The 17760-nt window shown below is 46.2% G+C and overlaps 1 protein-coding gene across 4 annotated transcripts in view; it reads left to right on the top strand.

The window, feature by feature from the left end:
• Nucleotides 1-2995: 2995 nt before the first annotated feature.
• Nucleotides 2996-17760, top strand: part of LOC138570086 (diacylglycerol kinase delta-like) — a 1083011-nt gene continuing 1068246 nt past the window's right edge. For 2 of the 4 annotated variants that reach the window (XM_069648673.1, XM_069648675.1), the window contains exon 1: nucleotides 2996-4321. The gene's annotated coding sequence lies outside the window, so the exon portion shown is untranslated. The remainder of the gene's footprint in view (nucleotides 4322-17760) is intronic. The other 2 variants (XM_069648678.1, XM_069648672.1) reach the window with 1 other exon arrangement.

Below are 17760 nucleotides of genomic sequence, written 5' to 3'. Positions count from 1 at the left end.
TCAGTGCACCTTCTCAAGGTGATGAGAAAGATTATGTGTTCCCAGTGTAGCCATCAGTATTACCACTTTGCCTTTCATAGTGCCTGCGGGGTTGCAACGTTGAAGAATAATATATGTATAATTTTGTTTCCGCTTTGCTGGGAACTGCTCCTCTTCCCTCTGCAGGTGAACGTCCATTGTCTGGCCTGGCCATACCACGTGGGTGAAGACTGCAACATTGAGCTTTCTTGCTCTGCAATTAGTGAGGGTGTATTCTGTTTTCTGCAGGTGGCTACTTGTCTCTGTGGCTTAGGAATGTTCTGCTCATCTCTGACCTTGGCTGTAAGTCCTGGCCTGGTGCTTCGTGCAAGCCAATTCTGTTTTGCTTTGGCACTCGTTCTGCGGCCTGTGGCTTCATGTAATTCTATCATACTTGTGCTATACTTTCTATATGTCTATATTGTATTATCCTCTGTATAGGTTAGTAGTGTTTTGGTTCTTCCAGGTTCCTTATACATGTTCCTTGTAGTTTCATATGTTTAGTTGCAATAAGCTGCTGCAAGCTTGCTCTGTATCTCTTCTTTGCCTACGCGTTCTGCATTTCTGCTTTTGGCTAGTGCGGAAATGTATAAAGGCTTTCGATAGTATGTATGCGTATCTGTCCTCTAGCTACAGAACTGTCTAAGCATGTTCGTCGTGTTTACAGGTGTGTGTCCATGTAACATTGTACGTGGATGTGAGTGTGCTTCCTGGCTAACGTTACTACGTTGTGGTGTCTCTAATAAAATCAGCACCACAGGATACTTGTCATTATTTGATCATGTCCATCGGGGTGGTTGGATCAATGATCGGGGATAGGATACCTGTATCCATGATGACGTTAGCAGGATAGGGTTTGAATGGTTGCCTGAGAGAATATATGTTTACATATGTATTTGTCACTGGCCCACCTGGGGGCTGTCCAAACAATGACTGCCATCTTGCATCTCTTCGGGCAGTCATGCTCAGAGGTGTCAAGAAGGGCATTCCAGGGACCCTCTCTTCATCACTTTTGCAAAACACTTCTCCTCCAGCCACAAAAACCCAAGCATCAATGACATGCAGCACCCTTCTGTTCAAATGCCAGGTCTAGGGAGTGGGAACAATTTAGGAATTTTGTTTTGCAGATCCCTTCCCCACTTAAAGATCAGTGTTGGGGAAGTTGGATAGTAAAATGGGGATGACTAGGAATTTGGGATTTTCAGACCACCCTTCACTTAAAGGCCCTGTTTTGGGGGAAGTTGGACAGTTTCGAATTTCGCTTTGCTGATGACGCCCTCACTTAAAGGCCCATGTTGGGTAGGTTTGACAGTGAAATGGGGATGATTGCGAATTTTGTTTTTTCAGACCCCCTCCACTTAAAGGCCCGTGTCAGGCGAAGTTGGGCAGTTTAGAATTTCCTTTTTGTGTGGGGCCAAGGGCACCCCTTGGTTAAATACAATGTTGAAAGAGTGGTGACAATTGGGAATTTAGTTTTTTAAGATTAGAATGCCTTTTATTTAAAAGCACGTTGGGGAATGTGTTTCAGTGAAGAATTTTCATTTTAGGGACAAGGATCTTTTAGTTTGAAAGGCAAGGTTTGGGGATGGTGACAGTCTTCACTTTCGTTTTAAAGGCAAGGACACCCCAATTATTTTAGATGGCTATAACATTGTTCCCGTTAAGAGGGAGGGTGAAAGTTTTGAATTCTTCCAAGCTCCCCTCTGAGTCAATCTATTTGGGAGTTAAATACATTAATATACAGTCAATATGCTAAGGGTCTACACAATATCCCCCCCATCGATTTATGGAAGATAACCCCCTATGAAAGTGAATGGGTGGATTAAATAGATCCCCATGCTGACATTTTGTTGGACAATCTAAATAGCCTTCTCTTTTCAATTGTTGCTGGTATTTTGCATGTGAAGCATATTATCTATATCAATAGATTGCACCTTGTCAACACACACTTAATCTTTTCTCTCATATCTTTATTTTAGATGGGGAACATTTTCCTCATATCTTGCATTACAAACTGCAAAAAGCACAGGCAAACCATTTTAGCCATTTTAGTTACAGTGTTTGAACACCCTGATTTTCATGTATAAGGTGCCTTTGAATTTCTTCTGTCACTGTGAATTAAAAGGATGCTTTTCAATTGAACCTTTCCTTTTGTAATGAAAGATAGGCCTTTCGATTTCCAATAGTTTGCCCTTCACATAGCACTTCCTTGTGCTACTTGCAGAAACCCCAACAGTCTGCCTTAATAGGCCCATTTTCAGCGTGAAGGTTTTTAAATGCTGGCGTTGCATTATTCCAGCTGGCCTTTCAATTATGTTTGTTTTGGCCCTTGGTGAAATCCCACACCTGCCAGGATGACTACTGTAAACACGTGTTCCCAGGCATGACATTTCACTGTCAATCGATTTGGTTTGAAAGGCTAGGTGAGGGTGGGAGCTGGCATCAGGTGCACACAGTTGCATGTGAAAGTTTATTGGGGGTTTCTGTCTCCTTTGTTAGCCTGGACCTGTTTGAATTATTTTCTGATTAGTATGCAAATTGCTGCCACCAGCTACAGGGCCCAACAAAAGGACATAGCAGATCCATGGAGACTTTGTTAGTTAATTCAGCTGTCCATGGCAGGGGGAATGTTTGACCCTCCCCCTTCTGGAGATGCATCTGTACTCCTGTAATATCCCAACTAAATATGACAGGGGGGCGGGCACCTGTAAACTGTGTCCAATCAGAGTACACAGGTCTATATACATGTGTTGTGCAGTGACCATAGGAACATGTGTGTGGATTAGCCCCACACATTTTCCGGAGGTTGATCTACCATCATTCAATTTTAATTTACAATTCTTTTTTTTTAAAAAACAGGCGTGTGCACAACCACCGTGTGGATGGTCGAATTCCTCACATATGGTAAGCAGCGTTCATAAAGCTGGCGAACTCGGAAGTTTTTAGAGCAGCGCCACTCTTCCACTGGAGGAAAGAGCGACAAGTCGTCAGCTGCTCTGCGGAAGAGCCGCCTGCACACCCAGAGCCGCGCGCACCGACGGTGGTTCACTCCAGCAGCCTCAGCAGTGAGAGGCCTCGCTGACTGACTGCAGAGGGGAAGTTAGAAAGCAAACATCACACACCCCCGCGGGAGGGGGCGAGTAAAGTGAGGCAACGGCATAGATGAAAGCAAGCCTCTGGGGAAACCAGGCTGCTGTGCGGAAGGGAGGGCGGGGGTCCTGCAATAACTGCCAATCTATGTGCACTGAAGTCAGCCGGGCCTGGGGAGCGACCCATCCATGGCATAGTGGCACGCCTGCAAAGGAGAGGAAGAGGACAGAGCTGGCAGTGCATGCGTGCTTGCGAATGCGATTTAATAAAAAGAAACAGGTGGGCAGAGCAGAAGAAATGACACACAGCATGCACGCCGCACAGAAATGTAACCGACGAGGCTGAGATCGACATGTGCTCCCTGGCAGGTGGAGGGTAGTGTTGGCATTGGTGCAGGGCGCAGGCTTCATTGGTGGAGTGAAGTGCTGGAGCCATCCCGTAGCTGGCAGAGCCCACTCCCAGCACGCTCCCTCCATCCACCTCGGCAACCCACCACCGCGACCACCTATCCTGATCCCCACGCGATGCACCACAGGACGTGTTACTGACCACCCACTGAAACTGTGGCTGCATGGACCTGAACATGTGGGGCAGGGGGCTTCGAGGAGACCCATTTCCAGATTCAATAATTAGGGAAAGATAAATGGGCAGGAAGACCCCATACTAGGGCCGGGGTTGCAGCGTGCAGGCGGTTGGTGGCTTTCTCCACCTCTAGGGTCCCTTCCTCGGACGGGCATCGCAGAATTGGAAATAACAATAACAAGCGTAATAACAGGAGAGGGGCTGAGCAGCGGCTGCACCAGGAGAGCGGCGCGCGCTGGCAGTGCTGCTGCTGGGCACAGGGGCTGCAGGGCTGAGCAATGCAGAGGGAGGGGGAGGTGCAGGGGGGCGCTGCACTTGCTGCTGTCGCCGCCACCGCTGCCGGACTGACATTTCCAGGATGCCTCTGATGGACTGAAATCGCGCCAGGATTTGCCAGCACCCCCAGGGCTGATACAGTAAACAGGCTGCGGAAGCGGCCCGCCGGAGAGAGAAGGCGCCCCCCGGGGTGGACGTGCTCGCAGTCCAGGGACGGGATACCCGCAGAGAGCGGCGGGGGACATCCGGGGAAGGCGAGCCCATGGCACGGCGCTTCTTGGTTCCATGATCGACCCGAGGAGGAGACCAGCGGATTCCCCCCATGAGGCACCTGCCGCCGCAGATTCCAAAAGAGGCGAGTACCCGCGCGCGTTTCAGCGAGGGAACTTCTGCCGGCTCCGGCTCTCTCTGCAGCATTTCATAGATTGCCTTCTCGGTCTGCCAGGCTGCCTGCCCACCAGTCCATCCCTACCTCCCCACGGCCATCTCTCCATCCTTCAGCCGGGCAATCTGTCTGTCTCCCGCCGCCCACCAGCCCAAAGACCTGCTTACCAATACACCTGACCATAATGCCGTCTATCATCTTCTATCAATCTATCTCTGCATCCGTCAGCACTTCTATCTATGCATTCATATATTGTCCACCCATCCATCAATTAACCCCCTTTCTGGTTATCTATCAGTCGATCGATATTTCTATCTATCCAGCTATGACCTATCGCTTACTTTAGCTCTCCAGCCGTCAGCACGGCTCTCTGCCTACCCCTCAATCTATTTTTGTATTAGACATTCATCCATCAATTAATTCCACTGCCTGTCTATCTATTGATCAAGCTCCCCATCTATCCACACAGCCTTTCTATCAATCTATTTATGTAATTATGATCCATCCATCCATCCATCTTGCGGCTATCTATCTTTTTATCTGTCATACCTTCTATCGATCTATCTATCTATCCATCTGGTGTATTTGTCATCTAATCACGTTTTCTGCAACCATGCCTGTATAACTATCCCCCGTATACCAACGACGTATCTATTTACAATGCATCGCAAAGTGTCTGTCTATGTAACTCTCCATCTCTCGTACTTCCGACCCATGCACCAGCCATGTATCCAGCTTGCTATTTTGCTTCCAATACCCACCAATGTATCCACTATTTATCATGTATGTGCATTACAACTCATCTCTCTACTTACCTTTCCCTTCCTCCATCCATCGATGCACTCTCAATTTCCCCTCCCATGCACACTCTCATCCATCACTCATCCACATCAAGCATCCATTTGCTCTTTAACCTATCCAGCCTCACACATCATTGCTTCCTTCATAAATCCATCTGTCTGCCAATCTGTCTGTCCATCATAATTCCATCCGGTTGTCCATCCATCCATAAACCCTTCTGTCAATGCACCCATCATCCATCCGTCCATGCATCATACATCCATCATAAATCCATCTGTCTGCCCATCCATCCATCCATAAACCCTTCTGTCAATTCATCCATCATCCATCCGTCCATCCATCATAAATCCATCCGTACATCCATCCATCATAAATCCATGCGTCTGTCCATCCATCCATCCATCCATTCATCCATAAACCCGTCTGTCCATTCCTCCATCCATCTGTCCATCCATCATTACTCCATCCAGCTGTCCATCTATCCATAAACCCTTCCGTCCATTCATCCATCCATCATAAATCCATCTGTCTGTCCATCCATCCATCCATAAACCCTTTTGTCAGTTCATCCATCATCCATCCGTCCATCCATCATAAATCCATCATAAATCCATCTGTCTGCCCATTCATCCATCCATAAACCCTTCTGTCATTTCATCCATCATCCATCCGTCCATCCATCATAAATCCATCCGTCCATCGATCCATCATAAATCCATGCGTCTGTCCATCCATCCATCCATCCATCCATAAACCCATCTGTCAATTCCTCCATCCATCTGTCCATACATCATAACTCCATCCAGCTGTCCATCTATCCATAAACCCTTCCGTCCATTGATCCATCCATCATAAATCCATCTGTCTGCCCATTCATCCATCCATAAACCCTTCTGTCAATTCATCCATCATCCATCCGTCCATCCATCATAAATCCATCCGTCCATCCATCCATCATAAATCCATGCGTCTGTCCATCCATCCATCCATAAACCCGTCGGTCAATTCCTCCATCCATCTGTCCATTCATCATAAATCCATCTGTCTGTCCATCCATCCATCCATAAACCCGTCTGTCAATTCATCCATCATCCATCATAAATCCATCCGTCCGTCCATTTCTCCATCCATCCATGATAAATTCATCCACCTCTCCATCTGTCCATCCATCATAAATCCATCCGTCTGTCCATCTAGCCATAAACCCTTCTGTCCATCATTAATCCATCATAAATCCATCCGTCTGTACATTTGTGCAGCCATCCATCCATAAACCCACCCGTCCGTCCGTCCATCCATCAATCCTAAACCCATCCGTCTGTCCATCTGTCCATCCATCATAAATCCATCCATCTTTCCATTTGTGCAGCCATCCATCCATATACCCGTCCGTCCGTCCATCCAATCCATCTATCCATTCATACATCATACATCCATCTGTCGTCCATCTGTCTATCCATCATAAATCCATCCGTTTGTCCATCTGTCATCCATCCAGCCATCCATCCATCCATCCATCCATCCAGCCATCCATCCATCAACATTAATCCATCTGTCTAATCATCCGTCCATCCTAAACCCATCCGTCTGCCCATCCATCATAAATCCATCCATCTGTCCATCTGTCCGTCCATCCATCCATCATCATAAATCCATCTGTCTAACCATCCATCCATTCTAAACCCGTGCGTCTGTCCATCTGTCCGTCCATGATAAATTCATTTGTCAGTCCCATCCATCCATAAACCCGTCCGTCCGTCCGGCCATCATACATCCATCTATCTGTCCATCTATCTGTTCATCCATCCATCCTAAATCCACCCCTATGTCCATCTGTGCATCCTTCCATCCGTCCACGCATCCGTCCGCCCGCCCACCTGTCCGTCTGCCTACCCTCCAACCATGCTTCACCAGGGCATGCATATGTTTATATATTGGCATGTTGCCCCATTCCCATTTAGTGTGCGCAGAAACCCGTACATACATGTGCCTGTTTGCCTGTACACCAGTTATATATTAGTAATGAGGTCCTGTCTTATAGACGGTCTCGCATCTCCGAGGCTCTCTGCATTTCCCCACAAACAGGGGGTTCAATAATGATGCCCACTCTTATGATTTCCCACAATCTTCATGTGTATGTCCCCTCCATATCATTATGCCCCGCCCATCCGGAAGTGAGAAATACGCTGTATACATTACATTCGCCACACGTATGAATCCCAACTGCTATAATCGAGCGATTTCATCACTTTCTGGTGCCTCTGTCACTCACAAGTCAAGATGAACTAAACAGCTGGCCTGCGCGAGGTTTGTCGCGCGCTCTTGGAGCGTCCCACCCGTAATGCATGCAGCACGGGCTCATGGGGGGATTAGACTCATGTACACATACTCGCTGGGCTGTTATAAGGCTTCATGAATTGTGCACGCGCGTTCATAACAAGAAGTACGAATGTGTGTTAAACTGTGTAATGCATGGCTTGCAATGGGCAGTCGCCAGGAATTCTAACGGCGAGCGTAAACAGACACGTACTGTAGATTGAGTTTGAGCATAACGTAGTGGCGCGACAGACGTGATCACTGACCTACAGTACATTCCGAAAATGCAGTGCAAATGGGCGGGAGTTACTGCGCCAGGGCGTGTGCTGCTCGATGACACCTTGCAAAGTGTGTGTGTGATCCATACATCACACAAGGATGGAAGCACTCCCGCCTCTGGGCCAGAGCACACTAGAAAGCGCTTGAGTATCACTCCTAATCAGTGCTTTAAGTGGGATATTAAAACTTAGGGACGGGGGTCTCGTTAGGCACGCCACCAAGGAGAGCCCCCTTCGCCTAAAGGAGGGGGGCTGGGAGGTGGGGAGGCTGTTGAAAGCAGGGGAGCTGGGGCGCACTGGCATCATTACCTTTGATGTCCACAGCCCACAAATGGGCTGGAGGGCGGTTAAGGCTTTCATGCTGTGTGATGACTCTTTACTTAGACATAATAAGAGAGCTGGGCCCTCCTGTTTCTGAGTAAAAAGTCTCTAGGGAGCCCCTGTAGCCAAAGCCACGGTTACACAGGCTGTCTGGAGGTGTCAGTACTTTGGGATAGAAAAAAAGGCGAGGCCTTTTTCTTTTTTTCCAATCCGAAGTGCTGACACCTGCATGCAGCCCGTTTAACCGTGCATCGCTTCGTTTACACAGGCTACCTGAGGAGTCGGCGTGGCTGGGGCTTTACACAGGCTACCTGAGGAGTCGGCGTGGCTGGGGCTAGTCAGGGCTAGGTCCTGTCAGCCCCAGCCACTTAAAGTCCTGCTCCTCATGTTTTAAACGTAGCCTTTCTTAGAGCCCCTCAGTCAAAACTTGCTTTTAGTATCCTTGGTCTGTAACCGTTAAAGTGTTCCATAGTACTATAATCCAGGTAAAAGTAACCAAAATCCTCTGTGGGTGAGTTCCCTAGTACTATAATCTGGGTAAAAATAACCAGAGTGCTCCGTCTGTAACCGCTGAAGAGTTCCCTAGTACTACAACGTTGACTACAAAGGTGGGTCTCAACCATAGCAGGAAAGCAAAGGGACAGCGCTCATCTAGGCAGCAGTGCCTTCTGCTAGAGTGGGGAATTTTCTCCACTTATGGCCTCTATTATAATTGTTCTTTTATAGCACACTTAATACAGGAGCACAGTTGCTAAGCCAAGCCCAGGATTCGAACCTGTGTTCTGTGTGATGTTATGTGTTGTTTTGCTTCCAAGACACATTCCTTGCCCCTGAGCTATCCCCCTGCCTGTTCATGGCTTTTGGTGGTACCAGGATTGATTGAGTGCCAATTTCTTGCTCCTCTGCCACCTTCTTGAGCCAGGATGCTCCCGATTGGTTCACTTCACGTGGACTTGCAAGGTAGCAACAGTGTTGCAGCAGCACTGCTGTGCACCTGCACTCAATTTCAGAGATGGAATGGAGGTCAGCAGGGGCGTTGCTAGGGTGGGGCAAAGGGGGCTATAGCCCCTGGTCTTTTGGTTGTAGCCCCGGATAGAATCTCAGGAGCTACAGCCAAAAGACTAGCTAGCCCTCAGTCCCGACAGTTCTGACATTAGCTTAGCCCCGGGTCTTTTCCAGATTTAGCAACTCCCCGGGAGGTCAGTTCAGGTGCACGCTGGTGAGCACCAAGCTGTGTACAGCATATCAAAGAGGGCATCACTTCCCAGAACATAATTGGAAGACATTTGAGTATTCAGTGCTTTGAAGCAGCCTTGAAGTATTAATGGTGTTGGGCGCTAACACAGCAGGCACATGCTCCCAAAAGTGCAATATGGCTGGTCTTTGGGTTCCATCAGGAATGCACTTGCCAGCCAATGCCTCGACTACGGGGTGCTGCATTCTTATGAGTGCAGTGGATGAGTAGTAGGTTGCCGCATCAAGCTGAGGATCACCCATCATTCATTGTGGCCTTGAGTCATCCATGCAGACCTCTTGGCAGGGGCTGTTTCATAGGTCTGCTAGACCTTCTCCTTGGAGGGTGAGGCTTTCTCATGGACTTGTCTGATGAAAGTCTAGGGGAGCAGTAATAGGCTGTTGGCTTGGCATAGGTTTTCCCTTTCAATGTGAGATCAATTTCTCGTTTGGCGTGCATGCTAGGGCAGGTTCCAAGAGCCTTTACCTAGGCTGATAGCGCTGGGAATCAAATGGTTGCTCTGGCAAAGCTATATTATGGGAAATCCTGTTCCCACTAGGGACCAAGAGAGTGCTCTGGCAAAGCTATACTAAGGAAGAACCTTTTCCCACTGGGATTAGGCTTGTGCTGTGGCAATTTATAGTATAGAAGATCGTGTTCCCACTGGGGGTCAGGATAGTGATCTGGCAAAGCCACACTATGAAATATTCTTTTCCTATTGGGAATCAGGATAGTTCTCTGGCAAGCTAAACTATAGAGCATCCTGTTCCCAGCGTTAATCAAGAGGGTGCTCTGAGAAAGTCCCACTATGGAAATTCCTGTTCCCACTGGGAATGAAATGGGTGCTCTGGCAAAACACTATGGAAAATCCTGTTGTCACTAGGAATCAGGATAGGGCTCTGGCAAAGCCACACTATGGAAGATCCTGATACCAGGGGAATCAGGCAAGTTCTCTGGCAAAGCCACAGTATGGAAGCTCATTTGCTCACTGGGAATCAGGATAGTTCTCTGGAAAAGTCACACAATGGAAGATCCTGTTTCCACTGGGAATTAGGATAGTGCTCCTGCAAAGCTATACTAAGGAAAATCCTGTTCCACCTGGGAATCAGGATAGTGCATTGGCAAAGCCAGACTATGAAAGATCCCTGTTCCCACTGGGAATCAGGCCAGTTCTCTGAGAAAGCCGCACTATGGAAAATCCTTTTCCCACCAGGAGTCAGGATAGCGTCTCTTAGAAAATTATACCAAGGAGGATCCTGTTCTCACTGGGAATCAGGATAGTGCTCTGGTAAAGCCTCACTATGATAGCGCACTGGTAATCCACAGTATGGAGCATCCTGTCCCCACTGGGAATGAGCATAGTGCTCTGGCAAAGCTATAGTAAGGAAGATCCTGTTCCCATTGGGAATCAGGATAGTTTGCTGGAAGCCACAGTATAGAAGATCCTATTCCGTCTGGGAATCAGGATAGTGCTCTGGCAAAGCCACAGTATAGAAGATCCTATTCCCACAGGATAGTGCTCTGGAAAAGCCAGATTATGAAAGACCCTTGTTCCCACTGGGAATCAGGATAGTGCTCTGGCAAAGCCTCACTATGGAGCATCCTGTTCCCACTGGGAATCAGGATAGTGCTCTGGCAAGCCTCACTATGGAGCATCCTGTTCCCACTGGGAATCAGGATAGTGCTCTGGCAAAGCCTCACTATGGAGCATCCTGTTCCCACTGGGAATCAGGATAGTGCTCTGGCAAGCCTCACTATGGAGCATCCTGTTCCCACTGGGAATCAGGATAGTGCTCTGGCAAGCCTCACTATGGAGCATCCTGTTTCCACTGGGAATCAGGATAGTGCTCTGGCAAGCCTCACAATGGAGCATCCTGTTCCCACTGGGATTCAGGTTGGTGCTCTGCAAAGCTGCCCTTTGGAACATCTTTTTTCCCAATAGGAATCAGGATAGTGCTCTGGCAAAGCCACACAATGGAGGATTCTGCTCCCAATGGTAATGAAGAGGGTGCTATTGCGAAGCTGTTCTGTTGATAATTCCTGTTCGATGTCAACGTGGATCTTCAGAGCCATAGCACTTATATATAGAATTAGGGGTGGGTGGGGAGAGATATCAGCCAAAAACACACTTATGCATTTATTCATATTTGAACAGCAAATCAGGGCCAAGTGCGTCTAATTTAAACTTTGCACACAACCATACAGGAGTTATTGATGACAACATACATGTGTATTGGACCAGGGAACGCAAGCAGAGAACAACAGCCTCATATATGTTCATGGCCCCCTTCCTGTAAGGAAGCCGACCACCAGAACACCCATTCTGGCATGCTTCATGGAAATCATGGTCTGGACACTGGGGCTAATTTAATCTTAGTGGGGTATCCCAGGGTTCAACCCTGTCTGAACCACAAAGCTAGTTGCTGTCCCCTTCTTGCCTAATTCCACTCCATCCCATAGGAGCCTGGGGTCTGCATTCAAATTGCCACATCAGCGTGTCACTGGAGACCGGCATCTGCCTGGCGGGGATGTGATCCTAGTAAACCCTCAGGAAAAACTGGAAAAGTGGCACGGGAGCAGGGCGCCCCCACAATCTTAGGAAGCGCGGTTACAAAGTTGCCCAGTTTTGACAAACAGTGTCAACAAGTGTAAAACGTTTGCAATAAAGAAAAAGATATGTATTCATGAACTTATACATGATAAAACTGAAAAAAACAGGAACGTAAAAATCAGAAATCAGAGACAAAAAACTTTGATCGACTCACTGTGCGATAATCTACAGTATCATGCGTTTTCATTGAACTTTGTGGTTCTATCCAACAAATCAAAATGTAGCATTCCTGAGCCCTACACTTCTAAAGATTGTATTTCTCAACTGAGGATTATACGTTTTCTTATAGTCCTCGAAAGGTTAAAAAAAAGAACCATTGGGTTTCAAATCTGTAAACTGCTTTTAACGGCCAGTAACACAAATAAGTGTTGTCAAATACATTTCAAGGTCATTTAGGGAACAGCCATATCGAGGCTCTTAACAATCAAACACTGCTAGCTTTCCTTCCAAGTGTCAGGTGATGCAGGGTGATGCATGCTGTGGAGTGTGGTGATTGTCATGAAGGTTGGAATTCCTGTATACTTCAAGTGCATATTACAGGGATTTTTAAACATTGAATCGTCTAAAATGTGTGTCGAACAGGTGGGTTCTGCCTGGCAGTTAACTCTTCCTTCATAAAATATATTCTGATCAAGAAGGTCATGGTGCATTATGACCTGTACAATAAGCGAAACAATATGCCCAATGAAGCCGGCAAGTATTAGAGGGAGGAGATTGTTTCCATGTAGTTAGCGTCAAACAGACTTAAAAATACACAGAAACTGTTTTCAGAAGACAAAAAAATGATAACGCTGTCAAGAGTTACTAAAGAAAATGTATACACGTCTAACACTTTAAGACTGTCACATGTTTCGGTCCATTGATGTTGGCCTTCCTCAGGACAAAAAGACCAGTCTTTGTTGGTTCCCGCATCTTGAAAGGTTTAGCAAACACAGCTATTTCTCTTGACTGGATTTCACATTCTTCTAGGCTCTATTAGATGTTTTCTCACCCCATCTATTGCTGTATTCCTATCGTAAGAGTAAGCCCCCTCTTCCACAATCCGAAAGACTAAATGAACATTTATTTACAAGGACATACCAATAGGTTGGTATGTGTGGATACGATCAGAATAACTGGAAAAGGGAACATTTATATTCACTTGCTACGGTTTCATTAAATCAAGATCAATCCTGTGGACCACCATGTCCAAGATACTTTTTTGACCAGCGGATTTGCTGCCATCTCTCCTCCTCTGTTTCACTCTGTTCTTTTTTTTTGCCTGTACCCAGCGGTGTTCCAGAGAGATTATCACTCTCCCGCTGCTTCATAAAATGTTCCTTTCTTCTCACATCAATCCCTGTCAATAATGCCTGTAAATTAGATTGTTACAGTTGTGTCAATGTCAATCAACTACTAGTCACACTCCGAAGTTCATATTATGATATTGACTCACCCTTTAATAATAACAATGAATACCAGTTTTTATAGCGCTAGCTCACCCGAGGACATCTAAGCGCTGTAATAAAAGTTGACATCATTACCCACCACTGGTACTCAATTTATCGACCTCGGAAGGATGAAAGGCTGAGCTGGCCGTGCCAAGATTAGAACCTGCGCCAGCAGGCTATGCACAGATGTCAGACACGAGCATTCAGCTGACTTAAACAAGTGCCTTGCAAACCATTAACTCCTTCATGCCAACAAACACATGCAAAACATAATATTTTACGAATGGCAATTCTAATTGCTGGCCCGCGTTCAAACCACTGCTCTTCTGCACTTTGGGCAACTCAACTCGGCTGCTTAGTTCAAGGTCCAGATCTATGACACGTCTGGGAACTATTGCGGATTCCATGCACTCTTTTGCACTCCAGGTCCCGTCTCCTGGCATGGCTCACTTCTAAGACTTAAATCTGGCTTCTGAGCAATATATAAAGTAATATATAAAGCCATGAGAGGATGTCCCCTTGCACACGGGATACCTGCGGGACCTTTGCATCTCCATGACTAAACTGAGCTATGGCTCCCATATCAAGCACTAGGCAGAGCCTGCCCCCCCCATCTTCCACATGCGCATCCTACAGATGCTACAGTCTAACCAATAAGCAAGCATTCTCACCTGCACATGCAGCCAGGATAAGGATGATAGCAAATAGTGCTTGGAAACCGCCAGGGCACAGGCTCCCTAACTGATATCGCATGCACGCCTCTTCAATCACAGGTAGCATGCATCCTACAGATGCCACCGTCTAACCAATAAGCAAGCATTCTCACCTGCACATGCAGCCAGGATAAGGATGATAGCAAATAGTGCTCGGAAACCGCCAGGACACAGGCTACCTAACTGATATCGCATGCACGCCTCTTCAATCACAGGTAGCATGCATCCTACAGATGCCACAGTCTAACCAATAAGCAAGCATTCTCACCTGCACATGCAGCCAGGATAAGGATGATAGCAAATAGTGCTTGGAAACCGCCAGGGCACAGGCTCCCTAACTGATATCGCATGCACGCCTCTTCAATCACAGGTAGCATGCATCCTACAGATGCCACAGTCTAACCAATAAGCAAGCATTCTCACCTGCACATGCAGCCAGGATAAGGATGATAGCAAATAGTGCTCGGAAACCGCCAGGACACAGGCTACCTAACTGATATCGCATGCACGCCTCTTCAATCACAGGTAGCATGCATTCTACAGCAATCCCTTTAAGGACAACACATGAGCAATCCTGCCACTGTCGTCAGATTTACAAACCTATCTGGCTGCACACGAATCCCTTATCATGACATGATCTCTGGATATGCCTTGGCACCTCAGCGCATTCCTGTGAGGTTCGCATTTAGTGATATGTCGCAGGACTGTATCCATGGCAATTATTTGATCTTGTTCTGGGTTTTTGCTCGAGTCATGATGGGTTTTACAGCATACCTGAGCCTGCAGAAACAGGCAAAATGAATAGTCTATGAAATCTGTTTGCCATGGTATAAATTCCTCATATTGTTATACTGTGGAAGCATTGAAGCTTGGGGATGAGGTTCCAACAATCATGTTGTTTCAGATGCTGTTTCTATGCCAACTGTATGAGCCATTACATTGGAGATACATGGATTCTCTTTCTTATGTTGCATTGAGCCACCCCCTTGAACTATGATATCTTGCAGACTCTTGTCCCTTTGTTACAGAAAAAGTGGAGAATTTATGAAGGATTAGATCATTGGCAGGACTATGCCAAGATTTCTTTTTGTAATGCGTCTTACTTGGTTAGCGCTTATTACATTCATTTGCAAATGGCATCCTGCATATTTTGGGATTTGATGGTGAAGTTTCCTCATATATTTCATGTCAAGGCTTATCACTGCTTAATCTGAAACATATTGGTCACATGTACAGACATCTTCTGAAAAACGTTTGTCAATCATGTCTAACTTAATAAGGTCGCCCTATATAACTTGTTGAACAAAAGAGCAGTCAAATGCATAATAAGAAAAGGAAAATCAATAGGAAAGGGTTGGCCGGTAACCAGAAAGCTGACATGTATGGCTTTGCATCTGGGGGATAGTGAGGTAGCCCCCACAATGAACAAATGGAGAAACAAAAACCATAACACAATAAAGAAACAAACCTGGCAAGATGCTATTGCGGAATATGTTTTTCACGTGTAACTCCATGTAATGGCTAAGCTGTTCCCTCTCACTCCTAGAAAGTGTGGGTGACAGACATCCCTTTCTGAAGATTGCTGGTGGCGGCTGAATGCAATGAAAAGGGCATTCTTATCCGGGGTTCTGTGAGATATTGAGGCTGGCGCATTTCCATGCTTTCATGGATGAGGACATAATAACAAGCGATGGATTTGTAACTGAAGGGCAGTATTAGGTAGAGTCATCTGTGCAGTAATCGTTTGACTGACCTTAGGCAGTTGTGAGGGGTCAGTAATGCGAGGCGGACAACTGCTTGTAGTTTTCTTAGTATTTTATATTTTATTTTAAACAAATAATGCAAAGAAAACTAAGCCTACTCAACCAGGGGATTCCTTACCTAGTCTAGAATCTATGGGAAAAACTCCGAGCATACCCAAAACTGGCCCTCACACTAAATAACAAAACAGTCAAAACAAGGCATAACAAACATAAATGACAGATTACGAAATAGACAGTGGGCCTCATTACACGGTAGGCGGTGAGCCATGGTGCTATTAGCGCCATGGCTCATGCCGGTAAAATACCGGCACTGCCTTGGCGGAAAGGGGATTTACCACCCCATTCCAAGGTTGGAGGGGCGGTAAATCCCCTTTCCGCCATTGCCCATCCCCATTCCCATTTCTGCCCCATAGGGCTCTATGGAAATGGGGAAGGCGCTAATTACGCCACCGCAATTTTGCGGTGCCGTAATTAGCTCCGAGGTCCCTTAGCGGGTTGGATTTTAACGCCTGTAAGAAGCAGGCGTTAAATCCTCCAACCCGCAAAGGGACCTCGTAGTACGGCGGTAAGGGTTAACGGTCACCGTTGCCATTAACGGTGACCGTTAACCCTTAACGCCGTCCGTGTAATGAGGCCCAGTGTCTTGGATGACTTCTACTTATCCAGGATAGTTCTTCTTCCCCAGGAATGTCCAAAGTTAATTTCTCTCAAAGAAAAGAAAGTCTTAAATCAGTTTGTGAAACGTTCCAAAGAAACAAAAGTTCACTCAAACAAAAACCCACTGGTAACAGTTCCTTCTTTGTTTATTGAAAAGTTCCTTTTCCAAGTTCCACAAAGAAAACAGCACCAATGGTAATCCTGAATAACCTCCTTCCAGGATAGAATTGATAAAGTTAAAAAAGTACCACTCCGCTTCAACAACGACTCCTCTTTTGTAACCTATGCTGTGTCTTTAATATAACTTGTCAGTATGCTTTGTCTAAGGGGGTTACTTCTCCCTGACAACCCCCTTCTGTAAATGGTACTGTGAAAGCAGGCTCCTTTGCTTCACAGTCTACTACTGCTTCAACTCCAAAAATGTTCTGACAATGTTATAGACAACCACAGTTCTACTGGTTCTGCTGCAACTTGATACTTCACAAAATTATTAGGCAATTTAGACACAACTCTTCGACCTCTACAGGTAGGCAAGGCACTCTTCTTTCATATACCATAAGAAAGGGCAGCCTCTTTGCCTCTTCTGTCTGTCTTACGGCTACCACAGAAATCTGTCTTGGCTTGTTGACTGCTTCTCTCTCTCAGCTTCCACAGTCTCAGCTGCACAGATTGTTGATCATCTCTTTTAACAAGTACCCAGCTCCCCTTCCCAGTTTTATGTACACCTTCTTGTTTCCGGTAGGTACCCCAAAAGATGTATTGCAACATTTCCAGTCTGGGATAACCTTGTCATGCTTGTATCAGAGGACTATGGGTTTAAAATAGCTTCAACAACTTCAAAACATCAGTGTTTAGATTGTAATTGGATTGGTTTCACCTTAAAAAGGATCTGTCTACCCGCTTGGGCAATGCTTGTTATTTTCATGACTTCAAGGACTTCTATGACTTCAAAGTATTTGCTGTGAATGTTCAAAGAGTTAGGTTTCACTTTAGAAACAATTATAGGTACATGCAACCACTCTTTGATGATGAACATCAGCTTAATTCCTTGCATTCCCTTTTATTCATACAGCGTTTTGCTTAAACGTTGATCAGGAAACAGTTTATTACACGGAACCCTTCTTTGATGTTCTGGTCTTGTAACACTTCTAGAAAGTCAGCTGCTACTTCTAAAGTGATTACCAACAACTTTCTGCCTCTAAATAGCAGACACGATACCACTCCGGTAATTATTTAAATACAACAATGGAAATATAAAGGTTTCCTTTCGTCGCAAGCACTTTAA

Source organism: Ambystoma mexicanum, chromosome 2q, assembly GCF_040938575.1.
Source record: "Ambystoma mexicanum isolate Mex_15411 chromosome 2q, UKY_AmexF1_1, whole genome shotgun sequence".
Lineage (NCBI taxonomy): Eukaryota > Metazoa > Chordata > Amphibia > Caudata > Ambystomatidae > Ambystoma > Ambystoma mexicanum.
The sequence above is the reverse complement of the archived record's forward strand: the minus strand, read 5'-3'. Positions and strand labels throughout refer to the sequence as shown.